The 27,738-nt window shown below is 36.8% G+C and overlaps 1 protein-coding gene across 2 annotated transcripts in view; it reads right to left on the bottom strand.

Annotated features, from left to right (window-relative positions):
• The window catches only part of si:dkey-247m21.3 (5-hydroxytryptamine receptor 4), a 62,996-nt gene extending 41,744 nt beyond the window's left edge, over positions 1–21,252 (bottom strand). Inside the window, exon 1 of one of the 2 annotated variants that reach the window (XM_047373159.1) lies at positions 21,100–21,252. The gene's annotated coding sequence lies outside the window, so the exon portion shown is untranslated. The remainder of the gene's footprint in view (positions 1–21,099) is intronic. The other variant, XM_047373160.1, reaches the window with a different exon arrangement.
• Positions 21,253–27,738: the final 6,486 nt, after the last annotated feature.

Raw genomic sequence — 27,738 nt, 5'->3', positions numbered from 1 at the left:
TTATCAGCTTTAAGCACCTATTACAGCATCATTGTCTGTACTTTTTTATGGCGAGTGTTTGTTTTTATCACGCTTGAGGGTTCGTATCATCACCTGATGGACTGGGGGAAAGCGACCATGTCAACATTACGTACTTCCTCAAGAAACATCACCTTTTATTGCCATATCTAAGTTTCATTTCTCTGGGGCTCATGTAGGTTCAAGACTCTTGTATCACTACTGATGAGAGAGAATATGTAGACATTTAATTAGGATTTTAAAGGGGAAAAACTTCATGAGCGTAGCCTTTGTAGCACAAAATGTCCACTTTCTGACAGATTTTTAGTTAAATGATCAAGTAGAGAAGAGCAGTGAAATAACATAACTCAAGATGCTCCACAATCGCCTTATATTTGGCCTAAGAACACTCCCTTGCTGTACATACCAGCAGTACTTACCAGAGACAGTTCTCTGAACACATGAAGACCATGTGAGGATTAGAGAGGGTTTTTTCATCCTGATCCCTAGTGACCTAATCTTTCAATCAAGTGCCAATGGACTATTCTCACAAAATGTAAACGGTTCTTTAGCACTCTAAATCTGTTAGGAAAAAATGCTGTAGTTTTTGTTTTCACAAGACAAAAGCAATGATCACATACTTCCTGCACAGCCCTTGGGTTCAGTTAAGGGAAAACATGTGGTTCCTTAAATCTTAATATGACCAAATTCTTTACAAACTTTTTCATGCTACCTCCCCTCCCCCAACCCAATAAGTAAAACTTTCCCATTCATAAAAAGTTGATCTTATTACAACAGTTCTAAATAGTGTTACTGCAGAGGTAAAGAGCACAATATAATTGCATTTATTTGTATCGTGATGCACGCATAGAACCAACACTAGAAAAAATACTTTATAATCCTAACCACACTCTGAGTTGTTCAGAGTTTGCAAACATCATTCATAAGAGTTTATCATATCAAGTTAAATCACATTTGTCAGCACAAACAACAACAAACAATACAACTAACCCCTATCACAATTAGATCTGATTAATTGTTAAGTTGATTAGTGTTGATTAGTCTTTACAACTAAATGAGAATAATTATTTAATTACATTAAAAGCGTTCTTTCTCAAGAAAGCTTTTTACCATTATTCCTGCACACTTACAAGACATCTGGATCTGAAGTTTTAGGACAATGAGCATTAGTGTAAAATGAAAATCTGATTTGCAACGGAAGTGTTTTTTCAGCCGTTCAGTAATATAGCAGAAATTATTATTTTCCACATAATGAACTGAAATAAATGTCTCAAGGAGAGATACTTGTAACTGCTCAAGCTGTAAACGTTTGTGACAAAAACGAATCTGTCTGTTAGAACACTAGCAACCCTGACAATAGAATTACTCAGCAATGATCAGAATTTTAAAAAGAGACTGAAACTATCCCAAACATTTAACATGTGGTTGCAAATCAGAATTGTGTGCATAAAAGTATGCATTGATTAACACTGTGTTTAACCCACATGCTATCCAATAAGATGTTTCTTCAGGTTAAACTGCACTTGATTGATGGGGTTTTACATACTCAGTTTTTATTTTACCACACTCAGTGCAGTTCTCTTCCCAACAGAAAGGGGTCATTGCTGAAAATTATTAATACGAATTCACACCAGGAATGGCAGTAGAAAAAAAGGGAACTGTTTGTTCATAAGTCATTTTGAACTTTACTGAAGGGAACACGTATGGACACGTATTACACATTCAGCTCACCCTTCTGGTCACACTAAGTTTAAAAATCCCTGAATAGTACATCCATCCATAATTATTTTCAAAAGGACTTGTAATAAGCAAATTTTCCTCTTAGACAGACATTGATAAACTAAAAAACATTAATACACACAAAAAGCACAACATTTCCTTTAACTTCCTGCTTAATCGGTTACCCACATAAATACAGTGCTAAGAATTAAGATAAATATAAGAAAATTCTGAAAAGCATAAAGGACAGGAAAAATCCAGAGGCTGAGGAAAGGAAGGAAAAGAATTTCTGAGTGGCGGCTGCAATTTTATTCGCTTGTGATGTGCTTCCAAGGAGGCGTGTTTTCACAGGTCACCGATTTCATTTCACAACTGACTGAGACAGAGCTGAGCTGAACAAAATAAACTTTGTAAATCAGGGGCAGGAACAGGTTAGATGGAGTTTTATATCTATTTTGCATGGTCAATACAATTTTTGTTAATAATACCATCACTGCTAACAGACACTGAAGACTTAACTTTAAACACACAGTTAATATCACTTTTACATCTACAAGTAAATGTACATTATTCCAGTTATATTGACTGGATAAGATTGCTTTAGTGGTGAAGCAGAAAACTATTTGCCATTAAATTTGCTCTGCAAGTCTGCACAAAAGTACAACAAAATCAAAGCTTAAGCTTTGTATTTAAAGGCCAGTTTCAAAAGGAAATTGGATAGCAATAATAGCTACTGCCAGTGAAATGTTTCAAATGTCAAATATGAAAGTGAAGCATTATATTGATGTTTCTCTAAATTAATTGTTCTATTTTCCCAATCTAGGTCCTTTTGACTGCTATTTAGACACAGATTATAGAAATCCATGGCTTCTCCAACACTAGGACTGCAGATTAGCCACTTGTAAGAGAGCTTTTTGTAAAACTAAAAGATTTGTATCCCCATGTTAAAAATACCAGGTTTTGTGGATGTAAACCTCAAACTTTTTCTACTTTTAATGTGGCACACATCCTTTACAATTTAACAGAAAAAGCAATTAATGTCTTGAACATATTTGTGTTTTATAAATTGCATCTACCTGTTTCCCATGTACGGTAGTTCATTTCACCTCAGTTTATTTAAGTTCCTGTTGTCTGTCCCTTCATCGTTGGGTTCTTCTGTCACAGTTTGCGGTTATGAAGGACTAAAGTGGCAAAAGCATTGGCGGACGCATGTTGGATGGATATTTTAATGAAGGGTATGACTAAGGTGAGACAAAGGAAACATCAGAACCAGGGAGACAGAAACAGAGAACCCAACAATGAAAGGACAGAAAACAGGAATTCAAATAAAACTGGGAGAAAAGAATTCATGGAAAACAGGTGGGTGCAATTAACAAAACAAAGATAGGTGTGGATCATGACAATACATAAATAAAAAATGTGTCAATAACCTGGTTGTGAAACTGTGCACATCCTTTACGACTACTTTACTTAATGCCAATTTTTTCTTTGATTGGAACATCTGTTTTTGTGTTTACACACCTGTCATCAATTATAGTGTACCACACTGGAGATTGATCCAAAACACCACAGCTTCCCGTTTTCAATGAAACATAGTTAAGACAAGCATTAATGATAGAAAAAAAACTTAGCACTGTTCGATGATGGAAAGTATTATAATCAAAATAATTTTGGTCAATATTAAAATTTGTTATTTGTTGAGTTCATAAAAACATCGCATTAATTGAACTGTAAATGAACCTTGTACATGAAACTTCCCCTGATATCTTCTAATTCAATTTTCTCATGAAAAAAGTGGTAATTTAAACAGGCTTTTAAATGAAACAATAACCACAAATAAAACAAGGAATTTATTGTCCTCCAATATATGAGATTTTTTTTATTCATATCTTGCCTGCACAATCTAAATCAGAGTATTCCTAAAACCTGGTAATGCTCTACACTGTCTAAATGATTTTATAAAGATTTCTTCCAAAACGTTTAAAAGCTGTACAGAAACTATTAACTGTGTTTTGTAGCCACTGTGTTCCTGAAAACTGCAAAGCCCCAACATTCACTTGTTTCCTTGTTATGTGGGACGTAAATAAATACTTCTCCCTCACATACTCTCACACCTCGATTATAAGCAGCGTGAACTGCATGTTTGTGTTAGATTGTGTGTGGAGGGGTTGTCTGTAGTAATGTTGCCAAGAGGTTAAATCAGAATTTCCATTCTATCTTCAGCTAATTTCAAATGCTTTGCAAAGAAAGGTTTCTTCTTAAACTACCTCATGGACAGAAGAGATCACCTGAAACTCTGCTGCACACTGTGTTTAATGTCCACCCAAACTTCCTACTGTTAGTCTCAAAAAGAAACCAAAGGCATCAACAAATTCTGTCATCAATAAACCACGCAGCTGCACTGGATTACATGTTCCCGCCACATGATAAACACAGAGAGTTGACTTTGACTCAGTCCTGTGTTGATAACAATGATGCTCCAAATCAGAGGCTTAAAATAACTCCCAAAAATTTACTCTTCAGATTAAGTCCTGCATGGGTAACATCTGCAAATGTTATTTTTTGTTTATCAAACTAAATGTGGATTTATCTCAGGCCTAAGAAAAGTGAATATGGATCTGTTCATGTGAGTACTCTAAAGTTTGTAAAGGCATTTCAGAATAATAATAAATATTATTCCGTTTCGTGGATACACATAAACCAGAAGTGTAAATGCAACCGGATTTAATACAACAGCATCTTACACATATTAAAAAGCTATGAGTGAGACATATGGATGGACGGACGGGCAGATGGATGGCAAGGGGCGAGGAGATGTGGGTGTCCGCAGCAAGGCTGTATGAAGTTACATAACAACTGGTGCATAGCTAGCATCAATAATTGTAAATGAGAATCTAAATGGATCTAAAGTGCCAGCCTCATTCCCAGTCGACCTTTCTCTTTAGAAATGTTAAATTCTAAAAACTGAGACACTACAGTGAAATCACTGGAGGTTTAAAAGCTTCTAGTCTTGCATAATAACAAGACTAATGTAGTCTGTGTATAATATGCGCCATCTGGCATGCGATACCACTGACTTGATCAGAGGTCCCCAAATGAAGGGTTTCACAGTCTGGATCCAGAAGCCTGATCTGGACTCAGATCGGTAATTTGCTTTCTGGCTTTTATGACAACTGCTCCAGAGCAATCACTGTGACTGATCGCAAGAGCCACCAGGCCGGGCTGGCTGGATGTTTCTGCAGAAAGGAGGCGACCCATGGATAGATGGAGATATGCAAGTGTGATACAATAGCACAGTTTAAACTCTCAAGAAAATCAGTAAGGCAGTTTCTTAAGTGAGAAAATGTATCAGTGAAGGCATCATTCAATCTTCCTATGGGTGCTGTAGAACCTGTTTCATATGTTCACAGACAGTGGTATTAAAACCAACTATGCAAATTATTAGCACATCATCTTTTACCAGTTATCTTAGCAATATAAACCACAATTATCCAAACACACTTGAAACATGACAAAAAATAAGGGATCCCCTGCTCCAGAGGTACGAAGCTCTAAATCTCAACCACCTCACTGCTGATGGAATGATTATGATTATGATGTAATAGCAAGATTCAAATATTTTTAGGAGTGTCAAACAGAAACCAGACATCCTGTCAGTTCAGCTCTGCAATGATTTGCCAAAACTATAACAGAAAACCTATCCGGTTTTACTGTAAAATTTTAACTGCATTATGTCAAGTGACAGAAACAGCAGGACATGGTCAGGAAGAGACATTTGTTTGGTACAAACAGCAGACACAGTATTAAACTATTAAACACTAAAGGCTTGACTAAAACCAGAAAGCATCAAATGCATTCATCTACAGGGAAGAGAGACAATTTGGAAGAAAAGGCCCTTTGTGGTAAAGGTAATCTTAAAAGCTCAATGTCTTCATCTTCAGCTCCATCATTTCAAAAGCAAATGCCTGTCTTTATATTGAAAATCACATATTGTCCAACATTCTCTACTGTTTAGTAGAGCTAAACAGTAGACAACAATTCAGAGGTATTTCCTGCATTATATAATTAAGATTAATAACCCAAGAGAGTGGCTACAGCTCTCTGGAAATCCCACCCTCCCAGTGAATTTGGATTCAAACACGTTTTGACAAACCTGAATGGGAGAATGGTGTAAAGAACTCATTGTGCTAGAGGTTCCCAACAATTTAACCTGATAACTTTTAGATAAAACACAAATAAGCTTAACCTCCAACAATCAGGAAGTCATAGGAACATATTAATAGCATTTTTATCAAAGTTGTGTTCATACTTATCAGGTTGAGTCTGCTGCAGCCATATGTCCCTCAGCACTCTCTGAGTTCAGCAGATCAGATGCTTTTACAACCTCTGGTGACAGAGCTTTCTCTGTTGCAGGTGCAAAACTGTGGAATGATTTACCAATACATGTCAGCAAAGCTCCCTCTCTCACTTTTTAAGTCTTGTTTAAAAAAGAGACTTTTATTCCATTGCCTTTAATGCAAAAACCAGTGTTAGCTGTTTTTAACCTCAGTGTGTTTTTATTATTCTAATCACAGCGATTGCTTAGTGTTTTTTTTTTTTTTACCTCTGCGGATTTATGTATTTGACTCTGTGTCCTCTACTTGTTTGTTTTACTGTACATCACTTTAGTTGGCCTTGTTACTGTTTTAATGTGCTTTATAAATAAACATGGTATGATATGGAATAAAGCAACCACTGGTGCCATTTCTGTGGTAGTGCACAATTTAATAAACTCAAGAACAGGATCTGGTACAGTTCAACAAAAGCAAAAACACAACTGAAATCAAAAACATATGAACATTCTCTATTTGATTATTTCTAAAAAAAATAAAAATAAAAACATGTGCGTACCTCTACAGGTCAGTAAAGATATGAAAAGTGATTTCTATGGGATATATCAATTTAGATATGTAGGCTAAATCCATCAACTTTACAGATTCATTTAAATATTTTGACATTTTTTGTTAGATCTCCATTTGTGAAAGTACAATCATAAAACCTACTCGCATCCAGCTAATGCATTTAGTTTCACCATAGTAGTGCATCAACTATATACATAAACTGGCATTGTAAGATTGTGGTCAGGCATGATGTCTTTAAATTGTAAAAATCTCAATGTACAACATTGAATTAATACATAACTTTGGTTTGAAACAGAAAATAAACTTCTGATTTCATGTTTTAAAAGGTCAGAGTTGCAGAATCATAGAATGGCGTTTTCTCAAGTTGTTGTCAGCATAGAGTAGTATGCTGCAAACTGTCAGGTGATTAAAAGACTCATACAAAATTGTGTGACTACAATTTTTCAATAGGAAAACAAAGACAGTCATGTCTGGGTTATTAAAGAACTCCATATATAGTAACCATGTTTTGAAACAAACCAAAATTAACAATCAATCTACAGCATTAAGTATATCTGACTTGTTCACTGCCAGCTAGCTACTCAGGTAGCTGAAACAACTAATTAACCAGCTAACATCAACATTTAACCTCTAAAAATCCCTGTGCAAAGGCAGAAAAGTAGATAGGACTGTGGAATAAATGCCTCCCTAGTAACACTGCTATAAAACAAATGCTTGCAACGAGCCACAGAAGATTACAAGTCTTTTAATATAATAAACAGCTCATTGCAGGCTACCTACCAGTGGAGCTAAAACCACTAATTAAGAAGCTAACATCAAATGTCAAGCTCTCAAAATTACTTGACAGAAAACAGAACAGCAAAAAATATGTAATAATATGTGCAATGAAAAGTTTCATTGGTAATGCTGTTTTGAAACAAACCTTTGCAACCGAAGACAGCTAGCATGTCTGCTGGTATACTAAACAGCTCCGTGTTGGCTAGCTATGGAGCTGCTAAAATGAGTAATTAAGCAACTAATATCAAGTCATAAGTTCCAAAAGTTACTTTACAAAGAGCTGATCTGAAAAAAAAAAAAAGATATTCTGTGCAATAAGTTAATTTAATTAAAAAATATAACTAAATGTAGCTTTTGTTTGAATATTTATGTTTTTGATCTTTCTTGACTAAATTCTGTTTACAGTTTTAAAAGCCTGCGGGCTCTTTGGTGTTTCAGCTGACACCGGTTTAAAATTTCACTTCATGTTTTTAAATGTTTGTACATTTTTACATTTTCCTAAACACAAAGGATGCCTAAACAGCAAGAATTATCTTTTAAAACTTCAGCCAAATTTCAATTAGTTGCTAAAATTGTGTAATATTTGTCATACAACAGAATAATTGGAATGTGACTGGAATAGATCTATAGATGGATCATTAAACTCTATGTGCAGTGAAGATGCTAGAAAACAGGACATTTCTGATATCACTCCATATACTGTACTGAACTAAATTTTCTGAGTACAATTAGTCGAATCAAGACTGAGGAGTATTTGGAGAATGAATTAAATAAATACAGATTACCGTTTCAGTTTTTTAGTTGTAGTGTATGCGACATGTAAATCATGGACAAAACTGTGCAGGAAACAGTTAAATAGCCTCTTGGCATTTAGGTAGGATTGTTATTTTTTTATTTTTATTTTTTTGCTAAAGGTTATTTGGCAGCTCAAATAAAACAGGATATTGCTAAATTATTCAAACATCCAGCATGGAAGAAAACAATTTAAGCTTAGTCAAGAATGTCAGTAAAAGTGCCACTTGTAGGAAGGCATTTTCAATTTTGAAAAATACTCCAAACTTTTATATATGTATAGCGGGTCAGCAAAATTCATCTGCAGATTTAACGCGGGATTCAAATCTACCAATTCTATGAAAGTAGTGGCGCCAAATTCTGGAATCCCTTCATAAAATCTAAGTTGACTGTGTGCAGAAGCTGATACTTCCGATTTTTGGCACCACCCAAAACCTTTGTGCTCCCATCCTTTGGGAGTCTCAAAAATTATCAGTATGTCAATAAAGAGTTAAAATACAGTATGTCATTAAACCACAAACTAGCCAGCCCCATGTGTAACTGAATCAACATGCAACTGTGAACAAGTTAAGCATTTATGGTGCTTCAAGCTTAGAGTGTGTTAGAGGTTAATGGGTGGTGAGTATTAAATTGTGCACAGTTGTCAAATAAGGGAGAAAGCACAATCTTAATAAAGCAATTGTAACATGAAAAATAGTAATTTGTGCCTACAAATATATTTAGTTTAGTTAGAATAGAATAGAATAGAATAGAATAGAATAAAATAGAAATACCCTTTATTGTCTCGCAGTGGGGAAATTTAGGTGTGTCAGCTGCAAAGTAAAAGACAAATGGAAGCATACGGGTACACACAAGTAAAAAAAAAAAATTCTAAAGATCAAAAAGTAAGAGTAAACTCCACCGTAAAGGGAAAAATTTATAACATAAGAAAAAGAAAAGCTACTTAGTAAGTATGTCTGAGGTTACAACCCACCCAACGTTTTGGTGTCCTAATTTGAAAATATTTTATTCAAGTTGAGATTTGCAAGAAGAAAGCCCACTTGGAACAGAAAAAAAAAATAGCATTAACTCATTCACTCTAAAGATTATATAAATAAAATATTTTAGGATTATAAAACCTATCAATGAGCTTTTCTCAAACATTCATTTAGTCCTTTTTTAGGATTTTATGAAATCTTGTGAGCTTTAAAAAGCACACATTCATCCAAAGCCATGTATGGAGGCATGCAAAAAACAGGAAAGTCCAAAGCCTTGAACTTCTGTGTGTCTCCCTGTGGATTAGGTTAATACTGTTGTCGTTTGCACTTTGTTAGCGCCACTGCACTTGTCAAACGAAATAAGTGTCATATGTCAAACCTGATTAAAAAAAGCAACAACTGCTTCAAACAACTCTGAGGTGTAATGTTTTACTCAATGTTTTGCATCTTTTCACCAATAAGGTAAATTTGTTCAAACTGAATCAGGACCTGTAGTTTTAAGTTCCTGTTTCGGAAAACCTTTACTGAAAATATTTAACTGAAATTTGCTATTAGTCATGAAGCATTAGTGACTCACTTTGCTTTAGTTGCACAAGATAAATCTTCTCATTCAATGTATCTGTGGGCAAAGATATATGGAACCAAATATAAACTGACTGATACACTGCCAGTGTAACATTATAAAGCTACACCTCATGTTGCTTGACAGCTGTTATACCCTATATTGAGGACAAATAGAGTGCAATGGATGCCACAAAAAAACCTTGGATCCTAAAAGTTATGATCTGCCTGTGTTGTTTATTCCAGACCATCGCATAGAAGCATGACTAATTTTGCATTGGGCATTGAACCCATGGATTTTGCCTAACATATATTTGTATAACAGTGGAGTGATGTTGTCAAGGGTTGTGGGGTTGGTGTGCAACAACTTTTAGGTAGCTTCCATTCAGGGTAAGAGCAGACTAGAATCATGTCAGAAATACTTGTATGGATTTTCTCTTTGCCTAAAGGAGTCTTAATTTTGAAACTGATCATCCTGCTTTTTAATAATAAAATGCTAGTTTTATCTGAGAGATGAAATAATTTAAAAGGAAAATATGGTCATTAAATAAACTGCTTACACCACATAATTCAGTCACCATCTTTTACAAATAGATGTTTCCTGTATCATCTAATCCGTCTCTCTCAACATTGTGAATGGATTTAGGTCAAGTTTCCCTTACCTATTTCTTCAGTTTATTGAGGTTTGGCAAAACTTTGCAAATGTCCTCCAGCAACATCACTTCACTCAGGTAGAGGTCTGGACTTTGAATAGTCCAATTGCAAAAATTTATTCTTTTTATTATCAACCATTCAGCCATTTACTGGTGTGTTATGGGCCATTGTCCTGTTGCATGATTTCAGCCAATCTTCAGCTGTCTGAGAGATGTCCTCACACTTGAAGACTCAGATGCAGAAAAGTTAAGGTTCGAAAAAATGCCTGCAAGATGATGTCAACAACCCCAAATCATCAGCCCTCCACCACTGTGCTTGACAACCAGAATGAGGTGTTTGCGGTGATATGCTGGGTTTAGTCTTAATCAGATATGGCACTGTGCATTATGGCCAAACATCTCTGCTTTGGTCTCACATGTCCAGTTAAAATTGTTCCAGAAGTCTTGTGGTTAATTAAAAAAAACCACAACTGTGCTTTTTCACCAGCATCCAAGTAAGCGAGCTGGTGGAACCATTTGTGGCATGGTATACGAACGTCATCTCATCTTTAATGTGAACATAACAAAGGAGATCATTGTAGAATTCAGGAGAAACAGGATTAGGTCAAACCCTATTTTCAATATGGGAGAAGAAGTTGAGGTGGTGGAAGAGTATAAATACATTGGTGTTCACATAACAGACTGGACTGGAGACATAACAGTAAAACTATCTACAAGACAGGACAGAACAAACTGCTCCTCTTGAGAAACCTTTGGTCCTTAAGTGTTTGTAGCAAGATGCTGAATATCTTCTATAAATCTGCTGTGAAGAGCGTGATCTCATCTGCCATTATATGTTGGGGTAGCAGCATCAAAGTCAGCAACTTAGAAAAGCTCAAGAAGCTGATAAAGAAGGCTAGCTCTGTCCTGGGCACTGCTCTGAAACATCTGGAGACGATTGTGTGAGGAAGAATGTTTTATAAAATAAAGTACATTACACCCCTGAACATCCTCTTCATGACACTGCCATTCAGTCAGAGGCTTCTTCAGAAATTGGCAGCTTTCCTGTAACTTGGGTTATTTCTCCGCTATTAGCACAGCTGTAGCACACTGGCAATCTTTAGCTTGAAAAACAATACGTGCTGTGTAGAGAAGGGCTGTGAGCAGCGCATACAGAAGCGTGATTGACACTGCTAAGACATTTCTCATGGCTCTGATTGGTTGTTTCTGACCGGTTTGTGCAAATGCCAGCAGGACCACTGGGAGGAGCCAGAAGAGCTTGATTTTTTTTTTTTTTACGCTGATCATCTGTCACAAATTGGGCTGGGCAATAAAACGATAGAGATATATATCGTGAAATAACTTTTCCTTGATAGAGCTATGAAAGATGGTCGATAGACTTTTCGATAGATGGTGTTTGTCCAGGTTGTGACAGGCAATACGAAGAGCCAAAGATAATAAGAGTTGCTCCGCGCTGGACCAATCATGTGGCTGGAATACAGAGACGCAAAGTTACGTTGACACAAACAGCACAATAGCAGCCAGATGTGCTAACAGCTAATGTTTGTGCAGCTGTAGTCTCTTACTTCAGGTAACAGGTGGGACTGACATCACTGAAAAAAATGAGAAAAAATTTGGGCCTCGATAGAAGAAAAGACAGAATACACAGCGAACAACATTATTGACAAGAAGGGTCTGAGCAGTTTAGTCGTGTGGCTATTTTGGCTATTTATGGTAAAAAAACTAAATAAAGTACGTGCACTGCAAATTACGTCGAGCACATGTTCCGACAAAGTCGGGGTATATCACCTATCTGTTTTACCACCTGAACCAGTGTCACACTAGAGCACGCAGAGTGTAAAACAATACAATCCCAGACGGGAGCAACTGCTAAGCTCCTGTCTCCTCTCCTCTCAAGAAAACACCGGCAACAACTGATCATAGAGTCGGCTTTCTCATGCCTTATGATAAACAATCAAAGCGACAGAGACATCACAAATGCGGGAGTTTATTGTATTGCAAAAGAAGATTTTAGTTTAAAATATACCTCTTTTAAACTATTTAGACTTTTACTGTCAGGTTGGCGCTAGAGAGACAGTTTCTCCCCCCTGGCTGATGCTTTGACGAACACTTGAAAGTCAGAGTCCCAGAACAACAAATTCCTGGTTTGTGTCACAAACTTGGCAAAAAAGCTGATTCTGGTTTTATTTGTCCAAAACAGTAAAATAATGTTCAATGACATGTTCAGCATTTTAAAATAAAATCTTAATCTCAAAATAACCTTCTGATATCTTCAAATCTCACTTAATAGTACCAGGAAACATTAGAGAGTGACAAAAATGGTGATTTGTTTTATATCGTGATATATATCGACTGATATGAAAAATATTATCGTGATAGGATTTTTTTCCAAATCGCCGAGCCCAAGTCACAGAGGACTTTTTTACAGAGGACATTGTGACAGTTTTAATAAATGTGTAAAAAAGACATTTTTAGAAAAGTTACCTACTGCAACTTTAAGCACTGGTTGATGGCAAAATCCTTTCGGTTTCATTTGATACTGAGCATGAGAGCCAAGTGTATCACACAAAGAAAAATGCACTCTTTAAAGTTTAAAGTGGGAGTTGTGATGACATACATTTCCAAATTGAATACAGATAAAGCAACAGTTGCTGTGACTGCCTAAAAAATCTAAAAGCATCTGGGATCTGTATTATCAAGAGATAAAACAAAGAACTTCTCACTGCCATTAACCAAGTATAAGCATATGTGGGTGAGGTGACAATGATAATGAATCAGGCTAATGAGTTGGCACAGGTACAGATGGTCCAAAATTAGCCTGAAGGCAGTTTGTCTCTCTTAAATGTCTGCAGGGAGTAGCTAAAAAAGGACGGCAGAGAGCCTGATGCCCGAAACAGCAACTTTAAATCTTTCTGTTTAACAGCAGACCAGGTTATTGCATAACACTCAGTCTCTCTTAAAAGTGCTTTATTTTACCTGCCTGTCTTGGTTATTTGCAGGGACCTGGGAACTTTTACAGGGTTATAAGTCTGCTGGCTGCTGCCCAGGACTGGATGCACGCCATTCTCAGGCTTTTAATTTCTTCATGATGCAGGGTGGGATTAATATAATCTAAGATGATAAATTCGGAAAAGAATTTAAGAATATGAATAAGACTACTCTGTTCCTGGAAAAAGTAGAGAGAAAACAAGGGGATGAGGATCTAGTGGCTCGCGTAATTAGAACTAGATCAGTCCAATGTATTCACAGATTTGACTCTGTGTAAAATGTTTCACCCATGTGGATAAGGACAGAGACCTTGGCAAACTAAAGCTGGTTTACATAAGTTTTCCTGGAAGGCTTAGACCAGAATTTAGCACCAGAAGAGGGATCCTGCTAGAGTTTTAGGTTAAAATCTTAAGAGGGTGAGTGAGATGTTGGTCATTATTAGTGCTCATTATTAGTAGTCTAAAGGTTTTGAATTCAAATCAGCTTTGAAACAGGAATACATTTTTACCTTGACAAATAAATGTGATTCCAGAATCTCTTTCCAGTTTAATTCATGCTTCATGAAAATGACAGTGGTCTCATTAAGTCTCCCAATGATTTACAAAACTGCACTTAAAATGGTTTGTTGCCAAGGACTTACACAGAGTAAAAAAGGTGGTGCATCTACAATAAAAACACCTCATTGAGCTTTTGTAGTGACCAGTTTTATGTGAAAAACTAATAAAAATGTAAGCCTTCACACTTGTGCTTTTAACCCAGCTGGATGGTAAACACAGAACGCTGAGCAAATTTCTAAGCAAAATATTTGCATGGTTTTCTTGAGAAATATCTCTAAAATATGGTATATCAATACACTCCTGCAGCAGAACAATACTGGTTTGTTTTGAGTCATGGTTATAAAATAGCAGCTCCTAAATGTCAGAATATAAAATGCATTAATTATTAACAACTCTCCTCAAACACACCCATAGCTCTAATAGCGGTGAATAGTTGTAAAGTTGTGAAGTTGATTTTGGAAAAATCTTAATAAAACCAGAGAAATTGCATCCAAAAGAGTAGATATTTTGCTGCATTCAATTTCTTTTAGGAGTTGGAAATCTAATCTGGGAATGATGTCAGACCCAACTGAAGCTCATTCAAATTGTAAGTCACAAAACTAGTGGGACTTTTTACTGTATCAAGTATGTCACCGGGTAAAGTGATACAAACCATCAGACGTGTAAATAAAACGTTCATACCTGCAATTTTGCCAAACTTTTATGTGTATGAGGTGTCATGACTCAAGTTCTTCCAACTGTCCATGTCGGAATGCTGATAAGCAGCTTTGAAATTTACACTTCTGAGTATAAATCAAGTGTATGATTAGTAGAAATGTACCAATTTTTGTTTTTCATTAATGTCTGAGCATCAGATTTTGATTTTGGCCTATTTCAGTTTTCTGTCTAAAAACTGCGACATCTACAAACTCATTTAAAGATGATTGGCTTTAATTCGGCAGTTAACTGGTCCAAGTAATTACCTGATAGAGGTAGCAGTTCTTAATGCCGTAGAATCACTTACAAATAATTAGAACGATATTCCTTTTGTTGCATCAAAAGATCTCTTTCCACATTTACTGTCAGGCCTGGTGAAGATCTATACAAAGGCTCTAAAATAATTGACTATTATATAGACTGGTTGACCTGAACATGCCTCTCCATGCTGCAGTTTTTCTACCAGTGAACTTTGGAATACGTTTTTCCTTCATTACCGGCCTCCTCCCTGTGGGTAGTGGCTAGAAAAGCGTGGATCCTCGTTCAGCCTCATTGGTCACAGTTCGAGTTGTTTTAAATTTTTAAATGATTGCTGTAGCTGTAGTTATGGATATGTTTAGGTTGTTATTAGGGGATAGTTCTTCTCCTGTACCCATTTTCTAACTCATCAAGATCAACACACACTTTTTGAATGACAATTTCTGTTATCTTTCCCATTTTAAAGAGTGGCTAAGAGAAATTGTCAAATCATACGGTATTTATACCACAGGGAAACAGGAAATGAGACAACATTGGAAGTAACTGTAGAACGTGATCTGTGTTTGGACTGTTTTGATCCTGTGGAGCTTCCTGAGTCATCAGAAATATTAGCTTCATCTAAACTTTCAACTTGTATGTTAGACCCAATCCCAACCAAAGTATTTAAGGAAGTGTTCCCTCTGATTAACAGCCCCATTTTAGATATGATTAATCTATACTAAGTAAATGGATATGTACCACAAGCTTTTAAGGTAGCTGTACTTAAAACGTTTACTTAAGAAACCTTTGGTCGATCGAGATGACTTGAAAAATTACAGACCTATATCCAATCTTCCATTCTTATCTAAAATTCTTGAGAAAATAATTGCTAATCAAATGTGTGAGCATTTACACAGCAATGACCTGTTTGAAGAGTTTCAGTCAGGCTTGAGAGCTCATCATAGCACTGAAACAGCTCTGCTGAAAGTCACTAATGATATTCTTATGGCCTGAGATAATGGACTTGTGTCTGTACTTGTCCTGTTAGATCTCAGTGTTGCATTTTATACAGTCGATTACAATATTCTCTTAGAAAGGCTGGAATATGCTTTAGGGATCAGGGGAACAGCGCTAGGCTGGTTTAAATCTTAATTGTCTGACAGATTCCAGTTTGTTCATGTAAATGATAAATGATCTGAACCCTGTGGTACTCCAGAATTAACCCTGGAGTTTAAAGATCATTTTAAACTCCAGGGTTAATTCTGGAGTACCACAGGGTTCAGTACTTGGGCCAGTTCTCTTTACTATATGTATGCTTCCAATAGGTAAAATTATCAGGCAGCATAGGATAAATTTTCATTGTTACGCTGATGATACTCAGCTTTACTTATCCATGAATCCTGATGAGCCCAACCAGTTAGATAGACTACAAGCATGTCTTGGAGACATAAAAACTTGACTTTAAATTTTCTGCGTCTAAATTCAGACAAGACAGAAGTTGTCGTCTTTGGACCGGAGTCTTGAAAAAAGAAACTGCTTAGTCAATCACTTAACCTGGATGGCATTAAATTGACCTCCAATAATAAAGTAAAAAACCTTGTTGTTATTTTTGACCCGGACATGTCATTTAAATCCCATACTAAACAGGTTTCTAGGATCCTTCTTTCACCTCCAGAACATTGCCAAAATTAGAAATATCCTATCCAGGAGTGATGCTGAAAAACTAGTCCATGCATTTGTTACTTCAAGACTGGACTATTGTAATTCTTTACTATCAGGATGTCCACAAAATGCAGTTAAAAGCCTTCACCTGATTCAAAATTCTGCAGCAAGAGTTCTGATAAAAATTTAAAAAAGAGATCATATTTCTCCTATTTTAGCTTCCCTTCATTGGCTCCCTGTTAAATCCAGAATATAATCTAAAATCCTCCTTCTTACATATAAAGCCCTTAATGGTCTAGCTCCATCATACATAAGAGATCTGATTGTTCCATATGTTCCTAACAGAGCACTTCATTCTCAGACTGCAGGTTTACTGGTGGTTCCTAGAGTCTCTAGAAGTAGAATGGGAGGCAGATCCTTTAGTTATCAGGCTCCTCTCTTGTGGAACCAGCTCCCAGTTTTAGTCTGTGATGCAAACACCCTGTCTACTTTTAAGGCTAGGCTTAAAATTTTCCTTTTTGATAAAGCTTATAGTTAGAGTGGCTTAGGTTATCCCAAGCTATCTCTGTAGTTATGCTGCTATAGGCTTAGACTACTGGAGGACATAATGACCATGTTCACCCTCTTCGCTACATTCTCACACTACTCTCCAATTTTGCATTATTTGCTGTTATTTCAGTTTTTAACTCTATGTTCTCTCTCTTTTCTCTTCCTAGAAGCTACACCTGGCCTGGCTCTGTGTCTACCTGTGACCCCTTTTTGGAGAGGGGCATTGTCCAAGCTTCTGCTGGCAACAACTTAATGCTCACCCTCTACCGATGATCCACATGGCCCTGTCTTTTAGTGTTTAACCCTTTCTCACTCCTAAACATAGCAATTGACTGAGCTTGTACTGTAACTAATTATATGTGCTCTCTTTCAGACTCTGACCTTGAAAACTGGCTCGGAGTTTATTTGTTCTTTCTTTCTAGATGAAACGACTAAAGGAGCTACATCCATTAACATTTACTTTTCCTTCCCATAGAAAGTACTCCTGGTGCTTCAGTGCTTCTTTGTTCTCTTTGTGTCTCTGCTCTGTTCTCTCAAACCCCAGTCGGTCGTGGCAGATGGCCGCTCACACTGAGCCTGGTTCTGCTGGAGGTTTCTTCCTGTTAAAAGGGAGTTTTTCCTCTCCGCTGTCGCTACATGCATGCTCAGTATGAGGGATTGCTGCAAAGTCAACGCCAGTGACTGTCCACTGTCTCTACATGCTCATCCGGGAGGAGTGAATGCTACAAGTCATTGACTGGATGCAATCTGCTGGGTTTCCTTAGATAGAAAAACGTTTTATCCAATTTGAATAAATAACTGAATCTGACTGCACTGTTCAATAGTTAGGATTAATAGGAATGTATGTACCTGACTTTTGCGAAGTGCCTTGAGACAACATGTGTTGTGAATTGGCGCTATATAAATAAACTGAATTGAATTGAAATTGTGGATTACTAATTTAACGTTTTTAGATGCCTTTATCATAAAAAGCACACTTTATTTACTTGTTAATTTATGTTATATGGGTTGTTGCATATGCTCATTACTTTTTGTTACAAAAAATGTATTTAAACTTAAACCTTTTCTTAATGTTTCATAATGAATATTGTATTTCTGCAATAAAATACACATTTAAGTCATAGATAATCTTTAGCAGGGGTTATAATTATTGTCAACAGCACTGAAAGGCCTTTTACAAATTTCAAATAAAACACTATTATTTATCTATTTCCAGTGGGAAAAAAGTGAAAATTTTAAGTTATGATGCATTTAGTAAACAAAGAAACAAAATTAGATTTTTCAGTATTTGACCTTCTGAACAGATCACAGCCGATCAAGTGGAAGGGAAAATTGCTGATTTTAAACACTTGGCTGATTGCGTGTTGCATTACTACTTATTAAAATATCAGACAGGTATTATTCAATCGTGTAACTAAACATTAAGCTTTTTTAATGGGTATTAGCATACACATTTTAAAATATTACATCTTATTCAAATTTACAACTGATAAAAATATTGTGCAATGTCCTAGTCCAGTTTGATGAAACCACTTTATGAAGATCCAGTGTCCATTGTATTTAAAGCTCTTGTATCCTATGGTATCTGTTTGTGCGCTTAAATATTATGGATGCGGTGCTACATGCTCATCATCTTTACACTCATTGGAGTATAAAGGTTTCTCCAATGAATATCTACCAGCTGAAGGTCATTGAGGGTTTTTTTTTTTTTTTTTCGCTTTCATTAGGGGTCAAAGTCAGTCATATTTCATTAGAGTCAATTGAACTTATTGTCAAAATTTCAGAAAATAATATACAAGTAAATTAGATTACAGGTGGGGTTTCAGCATTTTAATTATTATTTATCTCCATAATTCATTAAAATATATACTTACCACAAGCAATAAACTAATAAACAATAGTTAAGTACTTAGGTTTGGAAAGGTTTGTTTACGAAATAGAAGAAAGTCAAAATGAAATGGGAATGCCTGGGTACGGAATGGGGATACAAACTGTTAAGGTCACCAACAGGAGGGACCAACGCTGAAGACTGAGTTTGTAAACAAACCGCAAAGTAACTACAGTAGCTATGAACAACAACAAGGTTTTTGTAGAATACGGAGAAAATTACGGACACAAACAGGTTTGAGGTTTGCAAAAAGACTTGGAGTGAAAAAAAACAGAGCCTGTGACAAACGGAAGCAGCCAAGGAACACACTGGATGAGCAAACAAGGCACAAAAACTGAAAATCCAAAAGAAAATTTAAAGCCAAAACATATGCTAAACATGCCAAAAATAAACTAAAAACAAAGGTTGTAGTTAAGGCTAAATGAAAGTTCTGTCAAATGACCAAAACAAAGAAAATATGAGTTAAATACTTATTGTAGTTTAATGGCAGAACTGTAGAATGTTAAAGTCAGAATCCCCCCATTCAGTTCTACCTGGAACACAATAAATATCACTTGCTCTGTTGTTCTTGTTGGTCTTGGTTATTTTTAACAAATCTACCTGGATGAAAATATTTCATGTGAAATGAAAGTCTAGGCAACATTAAAATTTTTAAATGTGGTTAAGATAAAGAATTACCATGACCATGTTGTGATACTCTGATGCATCAGCACCACAAGGCTTTTCGGTTTCATATTAGATTGTAAATGAATGAATAAAAAAATAAATAAAACTAAATACTAGATTGCCTCATAAAAAATATGAATTGGATGTGTGGTCAGCTTCTTCATTGGAAGATTTGAAGAAAGTAGACATCAATCATTCTTCTGTTAGGAAAACCCTGTATCCAAGCAGATATGTGCCGATTTCCAAGCAGAGGTTGCCACTCACAACATGGCAGTCGTGCTAACTAATTGGTTCTATAGAGCAACAAAGCCAATCAGATGTCTATTCTTCAATGTCTATGGACAGAACACCTTCAGTAGTCAAAAGTCAACAATCCCTCCAGCCCAGATAGACCAAGGAAGGGTTAACCATGTTAGCAGGAATGCAAGTTCTGTAAATAGTTACCTAGCCTACATGTGACTCAGTAAGGCACTGTTTTCAGTTTTACCGTTGTGGTTGTGGTCCTGGAAGCTGACAGATCAAGGCTCTGTATTATCTCCCCCTTTCCTTCCCCACTCAGATTTGAGTTAGAACTTAAAATTAGACTATGAAACACCTTCTACATCTTTACCACATGTAGTTTACAAAAAAAAAATCCTTCAGTAATTTTTTTATAGATTTTTAACTCTCACGACATGTGAAACCACTTCAAGCAAGGCAGATATTTCACCAGATTGTTATAGTATTTGACAGTAAAAGTATATTGATAATGTTAAAGAATAATAATAATAACACTTCAGAAAGATGCAGTGAAACTACTGCATGTGTCCAATGACATATTACCGACCATGTTCTGTTTGACTAAACAAATGGTTTCACTAGAGGTAGTAAATGCCTACTGACGCACTTGTCTTTTACTGCATGTTTCTCAAGCCCTCTCATTAGCAGTCCAATTAATGCTATCACAGATAAACTATGCCTATTGTACGTTTAAGAATCCATACTGTGAGGTAGAAACACCACATCCTCAAATAATACATAGTATCAGTTATGCTACAAAACAATCAAACTGCAGAGCTAAAGGGAGTTTCAATTAAAGTTTCAAGCCTATATTCTGATGTTGGTTTTTAGCTTTCAGGTCACCATCTCAACAGGGAGCAGCTTATCCCTGATAAAAAGGTTAATGAAAATTTTGAAAATTGCATTACAGGACGAATAATAACTAATATTATAAATAGTTTATGTTTATACACTCCAATACTAATAACATGGATCAAATTCAGTCCTTCAGACACTAAGCAGTATATCCTACAACCATAACACAACCATAACATATCCTACAACTATAACAAAATCTCGCATCCGTAACATATGAAGCCATATAAATTACAACATACTTTAGGTGAAAACCAACAAATTCAAACTAATACTTTGAAAAAAAATCTATGTTTGCCCATGTTTCACTTTTTAAAACCTTACCTCACCTGTTAGGCTCCTCACCTCCCTTTATCCAGTTGAAAAAGGGGCCAAAGAGATTTAGCTCCCTCTCATATTCCCTCAGAAGTGCAGAAATGACTAAACCCCCCGCGTGCCCATGGAGACTGATCCGCGCGAGCTGCAAATGAGTGACACTGAGACGGATTCACAATGACAGAGCGCCTCGTGCCGTGAAAGAGAGAGAGGAGGCCACGGAGACAGGGAGAAGGGGTCGATGCAGCCATCTAGTGGCCTCATAGTGGCGTTCACAATCTAATGTTGACAGAAAGAATTATTATGATATACAGTACACCAGTAGATTATTCTATTCTCACCAGCACCTGTTAACTACACCTTGCTAGTACCAGGTTGGATCCTCTTTTGCCTTCAGAACTGCCTTAATTCTTTATGGCATACATTTAAAAAGGTGTTGGGAACATTGCTCAAATTCTTTGGTCCATACTGACATGATAGCATCACACAGTTGCTGTAGATTTGTTTGGCTTTAACACATCCCACAGTGCTCTTTCGGATTAAGGTCTGGTGACTTTGGAGATCACTGAAGTACAGCGCACTCATTGTTAGGTTTAAGAAAACAGTTTGAGATTATTTAAGTTTTGTGACCTGGTGAATAATCCTGCTAGAGGTATTCGTTAGAATATGGGTCGTAAAGGGATGGATATGGCTAGCAACAATCTTCCATAAGTAGCTGGATAGACATGAAGCAAAACATATGCTCGCTAGGTTAGGAGTACTTTCTATGTCAATAAAAACAGAGAGAAAAAAGTCTCACTGGCAGTAATGACTCTATCAGTGGCTCAGTCCGACAAAGCTATACACAGAAGCACTAAGCCAGGACTAGGGAAGGAAAGGAACCTGCAGGAGAAGACAAAAGTTAATTGCAGCAATAATCACAGAAATACATAAATGGAGATTAGTTGGAGAAAGTAGCAGAGATAAAAAAAGTGGTCATCAAATCTTTTAACAGCTTGAGGCTTTACCAGCATAACTAGAGATAGTTCCGAATAATCTAAGGCACTCTGACTATAGGCTTTTAGAAAAAGTAAAGGTTTTACCATAGTCTTAAAAACAGACTGCCTTGCTGACAAAAACTGGGAGCTGCTTCCACAGGAGAGGAGAAGGGTGACTTGAGTTTAATCAAAGTATTACAAAAGGGAGCTCATATTTATCCCCAAAGTATCTGCTGTTTATTTTTTCCACCCTAACAAGAGTAGAACTTGGACAACACTGCGTTCCAAGAGTAGCTTTATTTTCTATGGGCTAAAGCATGGAAGCCATATTTCTGTTTGATAAGGTCCAGAGTTGCCCAAAGGCCCAAGTACCTACCTGCTGTACAATACAACAGTAAAACAGTTTGAAAGCTAAACTGAAAATAATATGTGCAATAAAAAATAGGTATTTGTAGCAGTAAGCAGTATGAGGCATTGTATATGTTTATAAATTTGTACTGTTATTTATAACTGGTCAGTTTATGTTTACTTTGCTGCATATTTAAATAAACACAAACGCTAAGGTTGAATACGTTGTTGTCTTCCACTTTATATGGAACTAGGTTGCGGGGGCAGCAGACTTAGTAGAGACACCCAGACATCCTTCTCCCCAGACACCTCCTCCAGCTCTCCCAGGGGGAGCCCAAGGCGTTCCCAGGCCGGCCGAGAGACATAGTCCCTCCAGCGTGTCCTGGATCGTCCCCTGGGCCTCCTCCCGGTGTGACGTGCCTGGAACACCTCACGAGGAAGGCGTCCAGAAGGCATCTGGTATAGACACCCAAGCCACCTCAACTGGCTCCTTTCGATGTGGAGGAGCAGCGGCTCTACTCTGAGCTCCTCCCGAATGGCCAAGTTACTCACTCTATCTCTAAGGGAGTGCCCGGCCACCCTACAAGACACCTTCATGAGGACTATTAAATCATTGCCCAGGCCTGGGGGCCGGTTGGAGAGCGCCTGGTGGCCGGGTTGCTCCTCACGAGACCTGGCCAGGCCAAGCCTGAATGAAAGGCACAAGGCTATCCCCAAGTGGGCCCAACACCTGCAGGGGGAAATATTAGGGACTGGTGCAAAAAGAATTGGGCAGCGGACGAAGGTGGAGACCTCGGCGACCGGATCTCCAGATGCTTATACTGGCTCTAGGGATGTGGAATGGAACAGTGAATAATTATGCCTAAATCTGGCATTTCTATAAGTAGCAAATATATTGATACCATATTTCCCTTTGACGTTGATAGCAAGCGTCCATTTAAAGTACATTTATTAGTAAAGATAGTGACGGTTACAACATGTAAAGCTTGATCACTGAAATAAAAACACGTACATAAATTAAATTCAACAGATACAAAATATCTAGAAAATACACATAATTCAAAATACAGAATAAAAAACCAAAATACAAGATATATTAAATGCATTATATGATTGTTAGGTATTATTTAGTCAACTCAGAGACAAGAACGATACAGTCAATTTACTTGCAAGGGTAGCTCTGCAGTACAGACTACAAAGTGTTGGCACCCTTCTCACTTTATTTATACATGCTGGTTCACACACAGTTCAACAAACATTCAGGGTGTGTGTGTGTGTGGGGGGGGTCAGAAAGGTTAGGGTTCATGTGTCTTGATTTTAAACAGAGAGAGGGAGTGAGGACTCGGTACCAGTCCCTAGATGTTGCTGATAAAAGCATAACTCATTCCTCTCCCCATCTCCCTTTCTGTGACATGTAAGGAGGGAAAGACACTTAGAGCAGACATGAGTGATAAACAATACAAAAGTTTTCAAATCCTAACAGTCCCCTCTTTTTTTATCACGAAGAAAATCATGCTTAGATACATATAAAAGAAAACACTCTGTGTGAGCGAAAAACCCACGGACGGAAAGCAGATTATATTGTGGGAAAAATACTCACATGCCCCTCCCCCTAAGGGGCATGGTAGAGTACAACAATAATAAAACAATATAATAAATCAAAGAAAACAAAATGTAATAAAAGTAAAAGAATTAAAACAAGCCTTGTTCATGTCATCAGTGTACTTTGTCTCATTTCACTTAAATAGCAACTTCTTTCGATTTTCTGCTATAAAGTCATTTTATGAGGTACAATTATGAGTACACTCAGGCGTCAAAGATATTTTCATTTACAATATGTCATATTGGTCTGTATTTTGTAGCTCGGTAAAATAAACCTTTTCTGTGTCTTCATAGTCATCTGTCTTTGGGTTCAGTGCGGTGTCAACATTTACACACAGTATTTAAAGAGTATGTGGGTGTTATCTCAACTTAAAAGAGTTTGTGCTTTATGGCCCTAAACTGTCCTCGGGTCAGGGGTAACAACCATCTGCTTTGCCTAACACTATAATTCCTCACCCAAGGAAAAACAACCTCCACCAGCTGGTTATGTTGCCTATCTGGAAAGAAAGTAGTATCAATAGGAACAGGTACTAAAAATGGTTGATCATTAATAGCACGTGAAATCAAACAACAAACATAGCAACTGTCATTTCTTATCTTCCTCACGGTTTGATGCATCAGTTGCCACCAGACATTTTCAGCATGATCATGGTAATCTGGAAAGTGATGAATCTCTCTTCGAATCAGCTGATGAGTACTATTGGCGTAATTACTCAGATTAGCCACACATTGTCTTTGCTGTACCTTTCTTCAAATGAACACAGGAGTAATAAAAATACTTGCAATACCAATCATTATCATCAGAACAGAACATCTTCCATTTAACTGCATCGTAACCTTGAAGTGGAATGTCCTTTCTTCTGGTACTGAAAACAGTTTTTTTTCCAAAGAAAAGAAATTATAAACAAAACTCAAAAATCCTGCTGCCTCTCCTGAGTGGCTTCTGCGCTTCAAGCTGCCCTGTTACCAGTCTGGTACAGGTGGGCGGTCGTAGGAAGCTCCTCCAGAAATATGTTTAGAAACAGGAACTCTAACCTGCTGGAAGTTAGGCTTCCATAGTCCAACTAAACAACGGTGGAAAAGAACACATTTCAAATTTGTACCATAATGATAGATATCAAGCAATAAACATAAAAGTTAGATAAAAGCATCCGAGATTTCCTCCTTAGAGTCAGTTTCGCTGTCAAAGTGGGAGAGAAGAATTTGGCTGACCCTTGCTGTCCAGGCAAAGGAGTGCCTAGTAGCCACCAAATATTAAGAAATTAAGGAGAATAAGCATCATGGCGCATGTTTGACTGTCTCTCTGTTGCAGACGTCGCCAGTCAATCATCCAGAGAAAGGTTATGTACAATGTGTAGAGGTCTTCCCTGTATGTTTTCTATGTGTCTCTCACTGTGGTGTGTGTGCAGTGAGGCAAATGACCTTATGATTTCTAACTTTCAGGCAATGCGATGGCCTTAAGTAGATTCTGAAATAACGTTGCACTGCCCAAGAGATTGTGCCCTTGTAAAAACAGTGTTCTTCAACCACCTCTTCAATCACTCTCCAGTGATAAGTTTACAGTTCTTTGTCTTCTGGTGGTCCGCTGTCCTCACACCTTTCGGGCCGTGGATGATCCAGTTGGAAGATGACTTTTGTCCTGGAAGCCAGATGAAGCTGGAGGAGCTGGAGCTTTCCTGCAGCTTTCCTGGGTGACTAATAGGATCTGATATGGGCCATTCCAGCACCTGGACTTCCAGCGTTTTCTCCTAGATTCTCTGATCAGAATCCAGTCGCCAGGAATAAAGGACTGGAGGGTGGAAGTGGCTGTTTCTGGTAATGCAGCCTTCACCGTCTGTGAAACTTGAGAAAACACAGTGGACAGATTTTGACAGTAAAACAACATCCTATCTTCACACAAAGATGTGGAAAAAATGTATCTTGGCAATATCCCCATGTTACTTTATTCTGACATTCCCCCCTTCTGGCGCAAGGTCCAACCCATGCGACAATCCAGCAAAAGGTTTAAACAAGAATGTTCTAGTAACCAAGATCACATTAGATAGAACCAAATAAATGAATTCTGACAAAACTATGTGTCACTATGAATTTAATGAAAGCAACATAAAGAAAATCCAGATGTTTTTAACTGCAACTCAGTTCCATTAACAACAAAACACAAACTTCAGTCGTCGTACAGTTCATCAATATTTCACTTAGAAATAAGTCACATATCATCCTGATTTGTCTTGTATGAAGATAAGTTTTAGATCAATGTAAATCCAATGTAATTTTGACGCATACACTCTACAAATTTAATCTAATAAATAATTCCTGTCAAGTAGGAAATCATAACTCTGATTCTTTATCAAAAATATATTCCTTACTTTTGGCATATATTGACTGTCAGTTAGCTTAATGGCACCAGGGAAACTTTCAATCTAATAAATCACCAATGATTCTGTATGCAAAACTAATTCTTCAAATTAGTTTAAACTATTTCATTAACCTTTTAATAGTAAAACACATAAATCTAAATGTCACTACAAGCATTTTGATTCTATTGTCTCTTAAACAATGTTAAAACTCAGGAAGGGAGGTGCTGAGCATCACCATGAAAGCAAAGGCATGAACCAACCTAGTAGGTGGGCGGAGTCAGGCAGAACTAACGATTGGCAGCCTATGGGCAATCGTTAGTTCACAGTTTATTCATTCAAACCCATCTTAGTGACCCTTAAAGTGCAAAACTGTTAACATGCCCCTACCTCAGAAACAAGCTGCTTCTTAACTCTCCTGAAAACTCAAAGTTTTAATCAATCTGGGATTTAGAAACATTATTCTAAACATGGATTATTGTTTCATGCAACATATAAACATACATTAATTCAAACAAAACAAAGACAAAACATCAAAGACAGACAAATGGCCAAATTTGAAGCTTCAAGAATTCAAATAAATTTTTAACAATCTCTTTTCAGAATATGTTTTCTCAGCCACATCTTTTAATGCGGTAATTGATATATTTTGTTATGACAATCGTCAGGATCCTTTTTAAGATGAGTTTACATAGTCCAAAGAGATCTCAAACTATTTAGAAGCACAGCAACAGTTTTCTCTTAAATGAATCCAAATTTACTGATGCTGAAACCTTGCCAATTCTTTGTACTGTAACTCTGTAATAATAATAACTACAATTCTGTTATTGTTATAGTTCTCTTTTTGTTTGGCTCAATTTGATCGCAGTTGCATTCAAGAATTTCTCTGCTCAGGTTAAATGCAAAGAAGTATTTTAAGCCGGCGTTGACATTTTTATGGTATACCCAAACTAAACAAAACTGCAGTGTTTGACTTAATCAGAAATTAAGATAAGAAACTTGACTCCAAACTGGACTTTTTTCCACATAGCGTTTCAAAGGGAGGACACATATAATTTTCCTTAATTTGGCTATTTAAATTTTTAGAGTTGGGGAGAAAATTATTACTAGAACCCCTCTTTAATAATCCAAATGCTGATAAATGTTCCAATATTTTATGATTTAGTAATCTGAAATTACCTTGTGTACCTTTGTACTCCCATGTATTCTTTTAATCTTTAAACCCTAAGAAATCAAACAAGGTGACTGGAGTTTGAGCCGACCATCCTCTTTAGTATTGAGAGAGCCTTTATTTCTTTTCTTTTCCGAAAATGAAGGATTTTAATTGTCTTTATTCCGTTATAAAAATCCTAACCTTGGTTCCGAAA

The sequence above is a fragment of the Girardinichthys multiradiatus genome, chromosome 8 (assembly GCF_021462225.1).
Source record: "Girardinichthys multiradiatus isolate DD_20200921_A chromosome 8, DD_fGirMul_XY1, whole genome shotgun sequence".
Classification (NCBI taxonomy): domain Eukaryota; kingdom Metazoa; phylum Chordata; class Actinopteri; order Cyprinodontiformes; family Goodeidae; genus Girardinichthys; species Girardinichthys multiradiatus.
Note: the sequence above shows the minus strand (reverse complement) of the source record. Positions and strands in the feature narration are given on the sequence as shown.